Genomic DNA, 19926 nt, shown 5'->3' on the forward strand with positions numbered 1-19926 from the left:
GGGTAAACACTACGAGATTGTTTCCCATGTCTGGGGCATCTAGAACACAGAGGCAATGTCTCAGGGTAAGGAGCTCATTATTTAGGACTGAGATGAAAAGAAATTTCTTCACTCAGAGGGTTGTGAATCTTTGGAATTCTCAACCCCAGAGGGTTGTGGATGCTCCATTTTTGAATATATTTAAGGTTGGGATAGATGGATTTTTGATCTCTCAGAGGATCAAAGGATATGAGGAGCAGGTGGAAAAGTGAACTTGAAACCCAGGATCAGTCATGATCATATTGAATAGCAGAGCAGGCTCTTATTTCTTATGTTCTTATGCTGGCAGAAGTGGCTGCGATAATTTGACAGCGCAATGGTGGGCTTTGGAATCACCGATGATAAGTGTAAAAAGGCTTTACTTCTCCAGTATAGAGGTGAAGATTTGGAAAATATTTTTGAGATACTCATGCCTGCGCTCGACCAGTGCAACTCATTAAAAAATGCACTAACAATTTATTTCACACCCATGAAGAATGCAATATATGAAACAATTATTTTCTGATGAACCAAGCAAGAAGCAAATGAGATAACTGATCAATATTGGACACGATTGAGACAACTGGCAACCAAATGTGACTCTCATGATGTCAAACATGTCAAATGGGAAATCAAAACACAAATAATTGAAGGTTGTCTCTCTAGTCAGATACACAGAAAGAGAAAGACAGAAATGTGTTAGAGCTGCTGGAGTTAGCAAGATCACTATTGCTTTCAGAGTCCAGGGCTACTGAAGTTGAGGCTGCCAACAGCAACTGCCACACTTCATCTCAATTCATCACTCATGTACCAGGCAAACACCTGCAAAGCAACAGCAGCAATCTCAGAAACAAGATCATGACTTGTCCAAGCAATGCTTCACCTTGGCAGTACTTATCCACAATAGACACTATGCCCGGCTAATGGCAAACAGTGTAAAGCTTGTGGGAAACTCAACCATTTTGCTCCTGTTTGCCGCTCAACAGCAAAATCAACTGTTAAGACCAATACTACCAAAAGGGCGCCAAGTATACGTACTAAACCAAATGGGCGAGAGAATGGATCCAATGTAGAGATAATGTAGAGAATATACTTTTGCACTCTTCTCCGGAAACAGCAACCAGCCAAGTGCGACAGTGACCATTGGCTGCTCAAAAGTAGATTCTCTCATAGAAACAGAAGCATCCTTTGCAAACCAGGGAATGCAAAAATCTTCCCCTACGACAGTAACAATTCACTGAAAGTTCTTGGAACATTTGAAATGCCAGTCACATTCAAAGACACCAGAACAAATGTTATATTTTATGTCTTATCTGAAGAAAGTGACACTCCTCGGTTTCCACACAGCAACAGATGTGCACATGATTGCAGTCACATACGCAGTTCCTACACGTACCAACAACGTTCTTGAACCATATGCTGATTGCTTCACGAGTATCGGCAAACTAAAGGGTGCTACATGCAAGATGCATGTAGATCCCAAGGTATGTCCAGTTGTGCATCAACAGACAATTACTGTTCCATGTCAGAAAGCAGACAGAGAAGGAACTTCAGCACTTGCTTGATCTTAACATCATTGAGAATGTTATGGATGAACCCACCCCTTGGGTCCCACACATACAAGTTATCAAGAAACCCAAGAGCAAGAACAAGATCAGAATCTGCATTGATATGCGGTCACCAAACCAAGCAATACAACAAGAAAGATATTTGACACCAACAATTGACAATATCAGAGAAAGTGAATGATGCCAAACGTTTTGTTACACTTGACCTCAATGCAGGGTATCGTCAAATTGAGCTTGCAGAAGAATCAAGGTATCTTACAGCGTTCTCCACTCTCATCGAGCTGTTTCAATACAAGGGGCTCAACTTTGGAATCAAGTATTTCAGTACACGATCCAGTCTGCACTGCAAGGTCTTGAGGGCACAGTGAATATCAGTGATAACATTCTCATCTACTGTTGCACTGAAAGCGAACTTGAAACAGGCCTACATGAATACCTACAACATCTCAGAGAATGTAACCTCAACCTGAACAAAGGTTAGTGCTTGTTCAATGAAAGCAGAATTGAGTTCTTCAGTCATGTACTCAGTGGTGAAGGAGTATCACCAGACCCATGGAAAGCTGAAACTTGCAAACTTTGCAGATCCTAGGAATGTGCATGAAGTCCGGAGTCTGCTTGAGTTAAAGACATACTGTAGTCATTTCATTCCTGACATCGCTACGCTATCTGCCCTCCTACCTGACAAAAGAGACCACCAAGTGGGAGTGGACTAAATCGCACAAACAAGCTATATACCAGATCAAACAACAGTTGTCAGAAAATTATATAAATGTTCCCTTCGACACTGAGAAAACCACCTAGCTAATCATGGACGTCAGCCTGGTTGGCTTTGGTGCAGTTCTCATGCAGCAAGACAAAGCAGGTCACCCATCAATCGTTGCGATGGCAAGCACATCATTAACGCCCATAGAACAACGATATTCACAAACAGAGAGGCACTCTCAATCACATGGAGCATCCTACACTTTCATTTTTACTTGTATAGAAGCAAGTTTAAATCGATAACAGATCATAGGCCACTAGTGAGCCTGTCCAACAATCCGCATTGCAAACCACCTGTACGGATAGCATGCTGGATACTCAAACAAGAAGAGTACAAGGGCCACGTTAAGTATCAGCCAGGCAAGCTTAACCCAGCGGATTATCTTTCACACCATCTTTTGCCGACAATCAGTCCTGCTAGTCGCCAAGAACAGACTACCAAACAATATCTTAACTATGTGAGTGTAAACACGGTGCCAAAGCCACTACAATTAACTGACATCAAAGTAGCAACAAAACAGGATGAAGTGTTGCAGTTATGTATGACAGCTATGGAATCATAAAACTGGAAAGACACAACTGAGAGCATCTACAAATGTAATCGCTCGCATACTACAAGGTCTTTAAAATGTTTAAAGTGAGATCACAGTTGTAATCACTTCTGATAGCGTGTTAGACAGCAACTGCATGGTCATTCCGTAGTCATTGAATGTGTTGTAGAAACAGCACATGACAGTCACCAGGGAATTGTCAAAACCAAGAACTTCTTCGAACAAAGGTATGGTTGCTGGGAATTGACCGTATGGTGGAGCACAAAATCAATCGATGTTTCCCATGATAAGCAACCATAATGTCAAATCTTTGTGATCCGCTCAACATGTCTGAGCTACCTGCAGGTCCATGAACTGAAATTAGCATAGACTTCACAGACTTACCCACTGACGAGCATTTGCTTGTTATCACTGAGGACTACAGCAGATTCCCAGTCATAGAAAGAGATATATCTACCTCAGTAAAAGCAAGTGTTTCATCCAATACAAACATCAACAATTCAGAAGAAACACATAAGCTAAATGAGACAACCCCTGACGTCTCACACCAATATCTCACTCGTGAGTGGAACCATCCACCATACCTAAGCAATTCTGTTGCAAACTGAACTAATGTCCAAATAGAACAATGTTAGCAAACCATTGAAACTCTTATTTACCGAGAAGAGGAAGGATGTAGTGTATTGTTCATTTGTGGCCACCATACATGCTTGGTGCAGCATGCACAGTGTGCCAGCAGAGGCAGTCGATAATTAAGCTTAGGTTTATAGCAGCAATCCAGAAGGCCGTGGCATCTGTTTCTTTCAATGATTTACAATAGCAGATCTACAATGTGAGACCTTACATTCTTGAATGGTGGAATAAGGTCAAGGGGCAGTTCCTATGTTCCTACAATTCACCAGTAATTGACCGTTTGAAATCTGGCAACTGTGGTAGATTCCAGTTACTTGTTAATAACATGGAATGGGTCTCCTGGTGTCAAATCTGGTACATGGCGAGTTTTGAGCTAAGCGACTGGGGAATTGGGAGAGAAATGAAGTGCAGGTGGGATGGAAATCACTGTCTGATGGTGTCAATATTTGCAGAAAAATTAAACAAAGAACAAAATCCTGCCTATACTTGAACCTAAAATAAAAACAGAGAACACTCAGCGGGTCAGGCAGCATCTGTGGAGGGAGGAAGGTGGGGTGAATGTTTTGAATCGTTGACCTGTTGCCAGAACCAGGAAATATTATAACATTTTATAAGAAGGAACAGAGCTAGGGAAAAGGGCTCAGGGGAGAAAAAGAGAGGAAAAGAGAAATGAGACAAACAATAGAAGTATGAGTCTGGAGAATAGTTACAACAGAGAGATTAGTTTTAGCAAATTTCAATCGTTTCAGCCTGCACACAATTCCTGGTAATCTGGAACTAGTGGCAAGCTCACCCAGAGAGTTCCATAGGCTGGGAAGTGGAAATGTCCCAAATGGGGTCGTCTTCTGAGTCTTGTGCTGGAGTTGGGTGGAAAGGTCATTCTGTATGAAGATGTGGTGCATGTTAAACTCTTGTTTCCCATTTTAATAATTTGTGGGTTGCTCTGTATTTCTAAGCTCTGTGGGAAATAAACAATGATAAAAACACACTGAAATTTCTTGAAGGTAATTACCCTGAAGATAATGACATAGATTTCAACACGTTTATCTAGCACGACAATCTACATTATTCAACACCAAGTGTTTGCATTCCACAGGTGATATTCCCATGGACACAGTGATGTCGGAAGCGCTGCTCTGTTGAGCACGATCGGTTGGAGTAGCTGATGAATATCTTGGCAAGAAAGGCCGACATGCCCTGTTTGACTGTTCACACTAAGTGTGGGGGCGGTGGAAGAGTTAACCGGCAGGCTTGTTTAAGTCTTTGGAATGACTCCTATGAGATCTGATTGATAAAGAAGTTATTGAAAATATCTCATTGATGTGTTGTACTGATTGGGGGGAATTTCACTCATTGCATCGCAGAACAGAGAGAACTCCAGCACTAAGCTCAATCATTTCCATCGCAGAATGTTATTTGGAAGGCTGGCAGGACTGTTGCCAATGGCTGGAATGCAGAGGGACAGAAACTGTGCTGTCGGTACTAGCCCAACGTTGAATTCTTTACACATGAAGCTCACTTCAGCTTCCATTAAAAAAAACCCTCTCCTTTACAAAGCAATTTCCATGTAAACCAATGAAAACACAACCACATTACACTCTCAGAATAAGAAACTAATTATCAGCAAACTGAGTGACTTTCATCAAATTCCTTTATAGAGTGTTGCTGTTGAAACAGTGCAATCTCATTCAACTAGTAAGCACTCACCTTCCTAAATGATTAATTCTTGCCTTCCCCCTGCCCCCTCAGGACTCCTATGGATTGAGAGATGATGGTTACGGTTGTGAAAAGAGTGTTCATGTCACAACCTGTCAGACTGTTAATCAGCCTGAGAATCCTTCTGCTACCTCGTACTGCTCTTCAAGGGTAGAAGCTAAAGTGTGAAGATATTAAACCAAAAAACAAACCTTTTTGATTCGAGCCAATTAATGTACATGAATAGAGGGCAGTTATTGGTAAAAATACATAAATCTAGCATTTCTCCTTGAAAATAGAAAATGTAACAGGGAGATTTTCCCACTCCTCCCTACGACCCAGATCTGTGCTGTCTCCCAGCAGTCTGGCTCATTTAATGATCTCAGCAAATGTAAAGTCCAAATGTGCCACACAAAAATCAAAATAACTGTTAAAAAATTGTCGAGAACTTTTAGAAATGGAATTAAAACCATACACTAGAAACAGCTAAGCATCACAGTAGCATGAACTATCGAGGCAAGGCAGGTTTGGTTCAGGGTCGAAAGGCGAAATTGGGACATTGGGTTTACTGTGATCTCTCCAAAACAAACATAAACATCCTCTGAAGATGCATCTCATTTGCACTGAATATGAAACTAGAACTCTGAGCCAGAATTGTCAGGAGAGGGGTTTCATCTCTGCACCATGTGCCCTGAGGACAGGACTGTCTGGTGTGGAGTTCCATTCCTAAACCATGTGCCCCGGGGACAGGACTATATGGAGTGGTGTTCCATTCCTACACCATGTGCCCCGGTGACAGGGCTATATGGAGTGGAGTTCCATTCCTACACCATGTGCCCCGGTGACAGGGCTATATGGAGTGGAGTTCCATTCCTACACCATGTGCACAGAGGACAGGACAGTCTGGAGTGGAGTTCTGTTCCTACACCATGTGCCCCAAGAGCAGGACTGACTCGTGTGGAGTTCGATTCCAACACCATGTGCCCCGGGGACAGGACTGTCTGGAGTGCAGTTCCATTTCTACACCATGTGCCCCAAGGGCAGGACTGTCTCGTGTGGAGTTCCATTCCTACTACATGTGCCCCGGGGACAGGACTGTCTGGAGTGGAGTTCCATTCATACACCATGCGCCCTGAGGACAGGACTATATGGAGTGGTGTTCCATTCCTACACCATGTGCCCTGAGCACAGGACTATATGGAGTGGTGTTCCATTCCTACACCATGTGCCCTGAGCACAGGACTATATGGAGTGGTGTTCCATTCCTACACCATGTGCCCTGAGCACAGGACTATATGGAGTGGTGTTCCATTCCTACACCATGTGGCCCGGTGACAGGACTGTCTGGAGTGGAGTTCCATTCCTACACCATGTGCCCTGGGAACAGGATTATATGGAGTGGTGTTCCATTCCTACACCATGTGCCCTGAGCACAGGACTATATGGAGTGGTGTTCCATTCCTACACCATGTGGCCCGGTGACAGGACTGTCTGGAGTGGAGTTCCATTCCTACACCATGTGCCCTGGGAACAGGACTATATGGAGTGGTGTTCCATTCCTACACCATGTGCCCTGAGCACAGGACTATATGGAGTGGTGTTCCATTCCTACACCATGTGCCCTGAGCACAGGACTATATGGAGTGGTGTTCCATTCCTACACCATGTGCCCTGAGGAGAGGACTATATGGAGTGGTGTTCCATTCCTACACCATGTGCCCTGGGAACAGGATTATATGGAGTGGTGTTCCATTCCTACACCATGTGCCCTGGGAACAGGATTATATGGAGTGGAGTTCCATTCCTACACCATGTGCCCTGGGAACAGGATTATATGGAGTGGTGTTCCATTCCTACACCATGTGCCACGGTGATAGGACTATATGGAGTGGTGTTCCATTGCTACACCATGTGCCCTGAGGAGAGGACTATATGGAGTGGTGTTCCATTCCTACACCATGTGCCCTGAGCACAGGACTATATGGAGTGGTGTTCCATTCCTACACCATGTGCCCTGGGAACAGGATTATATGGAGTGGTGTTCCATTCCTACACCATGTGCCACGGTGATAGGACTATATGGAGTGGTGTTCCATTCCTACACCATGTGCCCTGAGCACAGGACTATATGGAGTGGTGTTCCATTCCTACACCATGTGCCCTGAGGAGAGGACTATATGGAGTGGTGTTCCATTCCTACAACATGTGCCCTGAGCACAGGACTATATGGAGTGGTGTTCCATTCCTACACCATGTGCCCTGAGGAGAGGACTATATGGAGTGGTGTTCCATTCCTACAACATGTGCCCTGAGCACAGGACTATATGGAGTGGTGTTCCATTCCTACACCATGTGCCCTGAGGAGAGGACTATATGGAGTGGTGTTCCATTCCTACAACATGTGCCCTGAGCACAGGACTATATGGAGTGGTGTTCCATTCCTACACCATGTGCCCTGAGGAGAGGACTATATGGAGTGGTGTTCCATTCCTACAACATGTGCCCTGAGCACAGGACTATATGGAGTGGTGTTCCATTCCTACACCATGTGCCCTGAGCACAGGACTATATGGAGTGGTGTTCCATTCCTACACCATGTGGCCTGAGCACAGGACTATATGGAGTGGTGTTCCATTCCTACACCATGTGCCCTGAGGAGAGGACTATATGGAGTGGAGTTCCATTCCTACACCATGTGCCCTGGGAACAGGATTATATGGAGTGGAGTTCCATTCCTACACCATGTGCCCTGGGAACAGGATTATATGGAGTGGAGTTCCATTCCTACACCATGTGCCCTGAGCACAGGACTATATGGAGTGGTGTTCCATTCCTACACCATGTGCCACGGTGATAGGACTATATGGAGTGGAGTTCCATTCCTACACCATGTGCCCTGGGAACAGGATTATATGGAGTGGTGTTCCATTCCTACACCATGTGCCCTGGGAACAGGATTATATGGAGTGGAGTTCCATTCCTACACCATGTGCCCTGAGCACAGGATTATATGGAGTGGAGTTCCATTCCTACACCATGTGCCCTGGGAACAGGATTATATGGAGTGGTGTTCCATTCCTACACCATGTGCCCTGAGGAGAGGACTATATGGAGTGGTGTTCCATTCCTACACCATGTGCCCTGAGCACAGGACTATATGGAGTGGTGTTCCATTCCTACACCATGTGCCCTGGGAACAGGATTATATGGAGTGGTGTTCCATTGCTACACCATGTGCCCTGAGGAGAGGACTATATGGAGTGGTGTTCCATTCCTACACCATGTGCCCTGGGAACAGGATTATATGGAGTGTTGTTCCATTCCTAAACCATGTGCCCTGAGGAGAGGACTATATGGAGTGTTGTTCCATTCCTACAACATGTGCCCCGGTGACAGGACTGTCAGAAGTGGAGTTCCATTCCTACACCATGTGCCCTGGGAACAGGATTATATGGAGTGGTGTTCCATTCCTAAACCATGTGCCCTGAGGAGAGGACGAGATGGAGTGTTGTTCCATTCCTACAACATGTGCCCCGGTGAAAGGAATATATGGAGTGGTGTTCCATTCCTACACCATATGCACCAGTGACAGGACTGTCTGGAGTGGAATTCCATTCCGACACCATGTGCCCCGGTGAAAGGACTATCTGGTGTGGTGTTCCATTCCTATACCATGTGCCCTGAGCACATGACTGTCGGGAGTGGAGTTCCATTCCTACAAGATGTGCCCTGAGGACATGACTGTCGGGAGTGGAGTTCCATTCCTACACCACGTACCCCAGTGACAGGACTGTCTGGAGTGGAGTTCCATTCCTACAACATGTGCCCCGGCGACAGTACTGTCTGGAGTGGAGTTCCATTGATTCACCAAGTGCACCGGTGACAGGACAGTCTGGAGTGGAGTTCCATTCCTACACCATGTGCCCCGGTGACAGGACTATCTGGTGTGGAGTTCCATTCCTACACCATGTGCCCTGGGGACAGGACTGTCTGGTGAGGAGGTCCATTCCTACACCATGTGCCCTGGTGACAGGACTGTCTGATGTGGAGTTCCATTCGTACACCATGTGCCCCGGGGACTGGACTGTCTGGAGTGGAGTTCCATTCCTACACCATGTGCCCTGAGGACAGGACTATCTCGAGTGTAGTTCCATTCCTACACCAAGTGCCCCGGTGACAGGACTGTCTGGAGTGGAGTTCCATTCCTGCACCATGTGCCCTGGGGACAGGACTGTCTGGTGAGGAGGTCCATTCCTACACCATGTGCTCCAGGGACAGGACTGTCTGATGTGGAGTTATATTCCCACACCATGTGCCCCGGGGACAGGACTGTCTGATGTGGAGTTCCATTCCCACACCATGTGCCCCGGGGACAGGACTGTCTGGAGTGGAGTTCCATTCCTACACCATGTGCCCTGGTGACAGGACTGTCTGGAGTGGAGTTCCATTCCTACACCATGTGCCCTGGTGACAGGACTGTCTGGAGTGGAGTTCCATTCCTGCACCATGTGCCCTGAGCACATGACTGTCTGGAGTGGAGTTCCATTCCTGCACCATGTGCCCTGAGCACATGACTGTCTGGAGTGGAGTTCCATTCCTGCACCATGTGCCCTGAGCACATGACTGTCTGGAGTGGAGTTCCATTCCTGCACCATGTGCCCTGAGCACATGACTGTCTGGAGTGGAGTTCCATTCCTGCACCATGTGCCCTGAGCACATGACTGTCTGGAGTGGAGTTCCATTCCTGCACCATGTGCCCTGAGCACATGACTGTCTGGAGTGGAGTTCCATTCCTACACCATGTGCCCCAGTGACAGGACTGTCTGGAGTTGAGTTCCATTCCGACAGCATGTGCCCCAGTGACAGGACTGTCTGGAGTGGAGTTCCATTCCTACACCAAGTGCCCTGAGGACAGTAGTGTCCCCGATCCTAACCTCTCACTGAACCTACCTCCACCACACTCTCAGACAGTGCATTCCAGATCCTAAACACTCACTGAACCTGCCTCCACCACACTCTCAGACAGTGCATTCCAGATCCTAAACACTCACTGAACATGCCTCCACCACACTCTCAGACAGTGCATTCCAGATCCTAACCTCTCACTGAACCTACCTCCACCACACTCTCAGACAGTGCATTCCAGATCCTAACCGCTCACTGAACCTTCCTCCACCACACACTCAGGCAGTGCATTCCTGATCCTAAACACTCTCTGAACATGCCTCCACCACACTATCAGACAGTGCATTCCAGATCCTAAACACTCACTGAACCTGCCTCCACCACACTATCAGACAGTGCATTCCAGATCCTAACCGCTCACTGAACCTTCCTCCACCACACACTCAGGCAGTGCATTCCTGATCCTAAACACTCTCTGAACCTGCCTCCACAACACTCTCAGGCAGTGCATTCCAGATCCTAAACACTCACTGAACCTGCCTCCACCACACTATCAGACAGTGCATTCCAGATCCTAACCGCTCACTGAACCTTCCTCCACCACACACTCAGGCAGTGCATTCCTGATCCTAAACACTCTCTGAACATGCCTCCACAACACTCTCAGGCAGTGCATTCCAGATCCTAAACACACACTGAACCTGCCTCCACCACACTCTCAGACAGTGCATTCCGGATCCTAACCGATCACTGAACCTACCTCCACCACACTCTCAGGCAGTGCATTCCAGATCCTAAACACTCACTGAACCTTCCTCCAGAACACACTCAGGCAGTGCATTCCAGTTTCTAAACACTCACTGAACATGCCTCCACCACACTCTCAGGCAGTGCATTCCAGATTCTAAACACTCACTGAATCTGCCTCCACCACACTCTCAGACAGTGCATTCCAGATCCTAAACACTCACTGAACCTGCCTCCACCACACACTCAGGCAGTGCATTCCAGATCCTAAACACTCACTGAACATGCCTCCACCACACTCTCAGGCAGTGCATTCCAGATACTAACCACTCACTGAACCTGCCTCCACCACACTCTCAGACAGTGCATTCCAGATCCTAAAAACTCACTGAACCTGCCTCCACCACACACTCAGGCAGTGCATTCCAGATCCTAAACACTCACTGAACATGCCTCCACTGCACTCTCAGGCAGTGCATTCCAGATCCGAACCACTCACTGAACCTGCCTCCATCACACTCTCAGACAGTGCATTCCAGATCCTAAACACTCACTGAACCTGCCTCCACCACCCTCTCAGACAGTGCATTCCAGATCCTAACCGCTCATTGAACCTTCCTCCACCACACTCTCAGACAGTGCATTCCAGATCCTAAACACTCTCTGAACATGCCTCCACAACACTCTCAGGCAGTGCATTCCAGATCCTAACCACTCACTGAACCTACCTCCACCACACTCTCAGACAGTGCATTTCAGATCCTAAACACTCACTGAACCTGCCTCCACCACACTCTCAGACAGTGCATTCCAGATCCTAACCGATCACTGAACCTACCTCCACCACACTCTCAGGCAGTGCATTCCATATCCTAACCGATCACTGAACCTGCCTCCACCACACAATCAGGCAGTGCATTCCAGATCCTAACCGCTCACTGAACCTTCCCTCCACCACACTCTCAGACAGTGCATTCCAGATCCTAAACACTCACTGAACCTGCCTCCACCACTCACTCAGGCAGTGCATTCCAGATCCGAAACACTCACTGAACTTGCCTCCACCACACTCTCAGGCAGTGCATTCCAGATCCTAACCACTCACTGAACCTGCCTCCATCACACTCTCAGACAGTGCATTCCAGATCCTAACCGCTCACTGAACCTGCCTCCACCACACTCTCAGACAGTGCATTCCACATCCAAAAAACTCACTGAACCTGCCTCCACCACACTCTCAGACAGTGCATTCCAGATCCTAACCGATCACTGAACCTGCCTCCACCACTCTCTCAGGCAGTGCATTCCAGATCCTAACCGCGCACTGAACCTGCCTCCAATACACACTCAGGCAGTGCATTCCAGATCCTAACCGGTCACTGAACCTTCCCTCCACCACACTCTCAGACAGTGCATTCCTGATCCTAAACACTCACTGAACCGGCCTCCACCACTCTCTCTGGCAGTGCATTCCAGATCCTAACCGCTCACTGAACCTGCCTCCACCACTCTCTCAGGCAGTGCATTCCAGATCCTAACCGGTCACTGAACCTTTCCTCCACCACACTCTCAGACAGTGCATTCCTGATCCTAAACACTCACTGAACCTGCCTCCACCACTCACTCAGGCAGTGCATTCCAGATCCTAAACACTCACTGAACATGCCTCCACCACACTCTCAGGCAGTGCATTCCAGATCCTAAACACTCACTGAACATGCCTCCATCACACTCTCAGACAGTGCATTCCAGATCCTAACCGCTCACTGAACCTGCCTCCACCACACTCTCAGACAGTGCATTCCAGATCCTAAACACTCACTGAACCTGCCTCCACCACTCACTCAGGCAGTGCATTCCAGATCCTAAACACTCACTGAACCAGCCTCCATCACACTCTCAGACAGTGCATTCCAGATCCTAACCGCTCACTGAACCTGCCTCCACCACACTCTCAGACAGTGCATTCCAGATCCAAAAAACTCACTGAACCTGCCTCCACCACTCTCTCAGACAGTGAATTCCAGATCCTAACCGCTCACTGAACCTGCCTCCACCACACACTAGGGCAGTGCATTCCAGATCCTAAACACTCACTGAACATTCCTTCACCACACTCTCAGGCAGTGCATTCCAGATCCTAAACACTCACTGAACCAGCCTCCATCACACTCTCAGACAGTGCATTCCAGATCCTAACCGCTCACTGAACCTGCCTCCACCACACTCTCAGACAGTGCATTCCAGATCCAAAAAACTCACTGAACCTGCCTCCACCACTCTCTCAGGCAGTGCATTCCAGATCCTAAACACTCACTGAACCTGCCTCCACCACTCACTCAGGCAGTGCATTCCAGATCCTAAACACTCACTGAACCAGCCTCCATCACACTCTCAGACAGTGCATTCCAGATCCTAACCGCTCACTGAACCTGCCTCCACCACACTCTCAGACAGTGCATTCCAGATCCAAAAAACTCACTGAACCTGCCTCCACCACACACTCAGACAGTGCATTCCAGATCCTAAATACTCACTGAACCTGCCTCCACCACACTCTCAGACTGTGCATTCCAGATCCTAAACACTCACTGAACCTGCCTCCACCACACACTCAGACAGTTCATTCCAGATCCTAAAGACTCACTGAACCTACCTCCACCACACTCTCAGACAGTGCATTCCAGATCCTAAACACTCACTGAACCTGCCTCCACCACACTCTCAGACTGTGCATTCCAGATCCTAAACACTCACTGAACCTGCCTCCACCACACACTCAGACAGTTCATTCCAGATCCTAAACACTCACTGAACCTGCATCCACCACACTCTCAGACAGTGCATTCCATATGCTAACCACTCACTGAACCTACCTCCACCACACTCTCAGACAGTGCATTCCAGATCCTAAACACTCACTGAACGTGCCTCCACCACACTCTCAGACAGTGCATTCCAGATCCTAACCGCTCACTGAACCTGCCTCCACCACACACTCAGGCAGTGCATTCCAGATCCTAAACACTCACTGAACATGCCTCCACCACACCCTCAGGCCGTGCATTCCAGATCCTAACCACTCACTGAAACTGCCTCCACCACACTCTCAGACAGTGCATTCCAGATCCTAAACACTCACTGAATCTGCCTCCACCACACTCTAAGACAGTGCATTCCAGATCCTAAACGCTCACTGAACCTGCCTCCACCGCACACTCAGGCAGTGCATTCCAGATCCTAAACGCTCACTGAACCTGCCTCCACCACACTCTCAGGCAGTGCATTCCAGATCCTAACCACTCACTGAACCTGCCTCCATCACACTCTCAGACAGTGCATTCCAGATCCTAACCGCTCACTGAACCTGCCTCCACCACACTCTCAGACAGTGCATTCCAGATCCTAAAGACTCACTGAACCTACCTCCACCACACTCTCAGACAGTGCATTCCAGATCCTAAACACTCACTGAACCAGCCTCCATCACACTCTCAGACAGTGCATTCCAGATCCTAACCGCTCACTGAACCTGCCTCCACCACACTCTCAGACAGTGCATTCCAGATCCTAACCACTCACTGAACCTGCCTCCACCACTCTCTCAGACAGTGAATTCCAGATCCTAACCGCTCACTGAACCTGCCTCCACCACACACTCAGTCAGTGCATTCCAGATCCTAAACACTCACTGAACATTCCTCCACCACACTCTCAGGCAGTGCATTCCAGATCCTAACCACTCACTGAACCTGCCTCCACCACACTCTCAGACAGTGCATTCCAGATCCTAAACACTCACTGAACCTGCCTCCACCACACTCTCAGACAGTGCATTCCAGATCCTAAACACTCACTGAACCTGCCTCCACCACACTCTCAGACAGTGCATTCCAGATCCTAAACACTCACTGAACCTGCCTCCACCACACTCTCAGACAGTGCATTCCAGATCCTAACCGCTCACTGAACCTGCCTCCACCACACACTCAGGCAGTGCATTCCAGACCCTAACCACTCACTGAAACTGCCTCCACCACACTCTCAGACAGTGCATTCCAAATCCTAACCGCTCACTGAACCCACCTCCACCACACTCTCGGACAGTGCTTTCCAGATCCTAACCGATCACTGATCCTACCTCCACCACACTCTCAGGCAGTGCATTCCAGATCCTAACCGCTCACTGAACCTTCCCTCCACCACACTCTCAGACAGTGCATTCCAGATCCTAAGCACTCACTGAACCTGCCTCCACCACTCACTCAGGCAATGCATTCCAGATCCTAAACACTCACTGATCATGCCTCCACCACACTCTCAGACAGTGCATTCCAGATCCTAAAAACTCACTGAACCTGCCTCCACCCCTCTCTCAGACAGTGCATTCCAGATCCTAACCGCTCACTGAACCTGCCTCCAACACACACTCAGGCAGTGCATTCCAGATCCTAAAAACTCCCTGAACATGCCTCCACCACACTCTCAGGCAGTGCATTCCAGATCCTAACCACTCACTAAACCTACCTCCACCACACTCTCAGACAGTGCATTCCAGATCCTAAATACTCACTGAACCTGCCTCCACCACACTCTCAGACAGTGCATTCCAGATCCTAAACACTCACTGAACCTGCCTCCACCACTCACTCAGGCAGTGCATTCCAGATCCTAAACACTCACTGAACATGCCTCCACCACACTCTCAGGCAGTGCATTCCAGATCCTAACCACTCACTGAACCTGCCTCCATCACACTCTCAGACAGTGCATTCCAGATCCTAACCGCTCACTGAACCTGCCTCCACCACACTCTCAGACAGTGCATTCCAGATCCTAAAAACTCACTGAACCTGCCTCCACCACACTCTCAGACAGTGCATTCCAGATCCTAACCGCTCACTGAACCTGCCTCCACCACACTCTCAGACAGTGCATTCCAGATCCTAAAAACTCACTGAACCTGCCTCCACCACTCTCTCAGGCAGTGCATTCCAGATCCTAACCGCTAACTGAACCTACCTCCACCACACTCTCAGACAGTGCATTCCAGATCCTAAATACTCACTGAACCTGCCTCCACCACTCTCTCAGGCAGTGCATTCCAGATCGTAAACACTCACTGAACCTGCCTCCACCACACTCTCAGACAGTGCATTCCTGATCCTAAACACTCACTGAACCTGCCTCCACCACTCACTCAGGCAGTGCATTCCAGATCCTAAACACTCACTGAACATGCCTCCACCACACTCTCAGGCAGTGCATTCCAGATCCTAAACACTCACTGAACATGCCTCCATCACACTCTCAGACAGTGCATTCCAGATCCTAACCGCTCACTGAACCTGCCTCCACCACACTCTCAGACAGTGCATTCCAGATCCTAAACACTCATTGAACCTGCCTCCACCACTGACTCAGGCAGTGCATTCCATATCCTAAACACTCACTGAACCAGCCTCCATCACACTCTCAGACAGTGCATTCCAGATCCTAACCGCTCACTGAACCTGCCTCCACCACACTCTCAGACAGTGCATTCCAGATCCAAAAAACTCACTGAACCTGCCTCCACCACTCTCTCAGACAGTGAATTCCAGATCCTAACCGCTCACTGAACCTGCCTCCACCACACACTCAGGCAGTGCATTCCAGATCCTAAACACTCACTGAACATTCCTCCACCACACTCTCAGGAAGTGCATTCCAGATCCTAACCACTCACTGAACCTACCTCCACCACACTCTCAGACAGTGCATTCCAGATCCTAAATACTCACTGAACCTGCCTCCACCACACTCTCAGACTGTGCATTCCAGATCCTAAACACTCACTGAACCTGCCTCCACCACACACTCAGACAGTTCATTCCAGATCCTAAACACTCACTGAACCTACCTCCACCACACTCTCAGACAGTGCATTCCATATGCTAACCACTCACTGAACCTACCTCCACCACACTCTCAGACAGTGCATTCCAGATCCTAAGCGCTCACTGAACCTGCCTCCACCACACTCTCAGACAGTGCATTCCAGATCCTAAACACTCACTGAACCTGCCTCCACCACACTCTCAGACAGTGATTTCCAGATCCTAACCGCTCACTGAACCTGCCTCCACCACACACTCAGGCAGTGCATTCCAGATCCTAAACACTCACTGAACATTCCACCACCACACTCTCAGGCAGTGCATTCCAGATCCTAACCACTCACTGAACCTACCTCCACCACACTCTCAGACAGTGCATTCCAGATCCTAAATACTCACTGAACCTGCCTCCACCACACTCTCAGACTGTGCATTCCAGATCCTAAACACTCACTGAACCTGCCTCCACCACACACTCAGACAGTTCATTCCAGATCCTAAACACTCACTGAACCTACCTCCACCACACTCTCAGACAGTGCATTCCAGATCCTAAACACTCACTGAACCTGCCTCCACCACACTCTCAGACAGTGCATTCCATATGCTAACCACTCACTGAACCTACCTCCACCACACTCTCAGACAGTGCATTCCAGATCCTAAGCGCTCACTGAACCTGCCTCCACCACACTCTCAGACAGTGCATTCCAGATCCTAACCGCTCACTGAACCTGCCTCCACCACACACTCAGGCAGTGCATTCCAGATCCGAAACACTCACTGAACCTGCCTCCACCACACTCTCAGACAGTGCATTCCAGATCCTAAACACTCACTGAACCTGCCTCCACCACTCTCTCAGACAGTGAATTCCAGATCCTAACCGCTAACTGAACCTGTCTCCACCACACACTCAGGCAGTGCATTCCAGATCCTAAACACTCACTGAACATTCCTCCACCACACTCTCAGGCAGTGCATTCCAGATCCTAACCGCTCATTGAACCTTCCTCCACCACACACTCAGGCAGTGCATTCCAGATCCTAAACAATCTCTGAACATGCCTCCACAACACTCTCAGGCAGTGCATTCCAGATCCTAACCACTCACTGAACCTACCTCCACCACACTCTCAGACAGTGCATTTCAGATCCTAAACACTCACTGAACCTGCCTCCACCACACTCTCAGACAGTGCATTCCAGATCCTAACCGATCACTGAACCTACCTCCACCACACTCTCAGGCAGTGCATTCCAGATCCTAAACACTCACTGAACCTGCCTCCACCACACTCTCAGACAGTGCATTCCAGATCCTAACCGCTCACTGAACCTGCCTCCACCACACACTCAGGCAGTGCATTCCAGATCCTAAACACTCACTGAACATTCCTCCACCACACTCTCAGGCAGTGCATTCCAGATCCTAACCGCTCACTGAACCTGCCTCCACCACACACTCAGGCAGTGCATTCCAGATCCTAAACACTCACTGAACATTCCTCCACCACACTCTCAGACAGTGCATTCCAGATCCTAAATACTCACTGAACCTGCCTCCACCACACTCTCAGACTGTGCATTCCAGATCCTAAACACTCACTGAACCTGCCTCCACCACACACTCAGACAGTTCATTCCAGATCCTAAACACTCACTGAACCTACCTCCACCACACTCTCAGACAGTGCATTCCAGATCCTAAACACTCACTGAACCTGCCTCCACCACACTCTCAGACAGTGCATTCCATATGCTAACCACTCACTGAACCTACCTCCACCACACTCTCAGACAGTGCATTCCAGATCCTAAGCGCTCACTGAACCTGCCTCCACCACACTCTCAGACAGTGCATTCCAGATCCTAAACGCTCACTGAACCTGCCTCCACCACACACTCAGGCAGTGCATTCCAGATCCGAAACACTCACTGAACCTGCCTCCACCACACTCTCAGACAGTGCATTCCAGATCCTAAACACTCACTGAACCTGCCTCCACCACTCTCTCAGACAGTGAATTCCAGATCCTAACCGCTAACTGAACCTGTCTCCACCACACACTCAGGCAGTGCATTCCAGATCCTAAACACTCACTGAACATTCCTCCACCACACTCTCAGGCAGTGCATTCCAGATCCTAACCGCTCATTGAACCTTCCTCCACCACACACTCAGGCAGTGCATTCCAGATCCTAAACAATCTCTGAACATGCCTCCACAACACTCTCAGGCAGTGCATTCCAGATCCTAACCACTCACTGAACCTACCTCCACCACACTCTCAGACAGTGCATTTCAGATCCTAAACACTCACTGAACCTGCCTCCACCACACTCTCAGACAGTGCATTTCAGATCCTAAACACTCACTGAACCTACCTCCACCACACTCTCAGGCAGTGCATTCCAGATCCTAAACACTCACTGAACCTGCCTCCACCACACACTCAGGCAGTGCATTCCAGATCCTAACCGCTCACTGAACCTTCCCTCCACCACACTCTCAGACAGTGCATTCCAGATCCTAAACACTCACTGAACCTGCCTCCACCACTCACTCAGGCAGTGCATTCCAGATCCGAAACACTCACTGAACTTGCCTCCACCACACTCTCAGGCAGTGCATTCCAGATCCCAACCACTCACTGAACCTGCCTCCATCACACTCTCAGACAGTGCATTCCAGATCCTAACCGCTCACTGAATCTGCCTCCACCACACTCTCAGACAGTGCATTCCACATCCAAAAAACTCACTGAACCTGCCTCCACCACACTCTCAGACAGTGCATTCCAGATCCTAACCGATCACTGAACCTGCCTCCACCACTCTCTCAGGCAGTGCATTCCAGATCCTAACCGCGCACTGAACCTGCCTCCACTACACACTCAGGCAGTGCATTCCAGATCCTAACCGGTCACTGAACCTTCCCTCCACCACACTCTCAGACAGTGCATTCCTGATCCTAAACACTCACTGAACCGGCCTCCACCACTCTCTCTGGCAGTGCATTCCAGATCCTAACCGCTCACTGAACCTGCCTCCACCACTCTCTCAGGCAGTGCATTCCAGATCCTAACCGCTCACTGAACCTGCCTCCACCACACACTCAGGCAGTGCATTCCAGATCCTAACCGGTCACTGAACCTTTCCTCCACC

Source organism: Heterodontus francisci, chromosome 11 (assembly GCF_036365525.1).
Source record: "Heterodontus francisci isolate sHetFra1 chromosome 11, sHetFra1.hap1, whole genome shotgun sequence".
NCBI classification, from domain to species: domain Eukaryota; kingdom Metazoa; phylum Chordata; class Chondrichthyes; order Heterodontiformes; family Heterodontidae; genus Heterodontus; species Heterodontus francisci.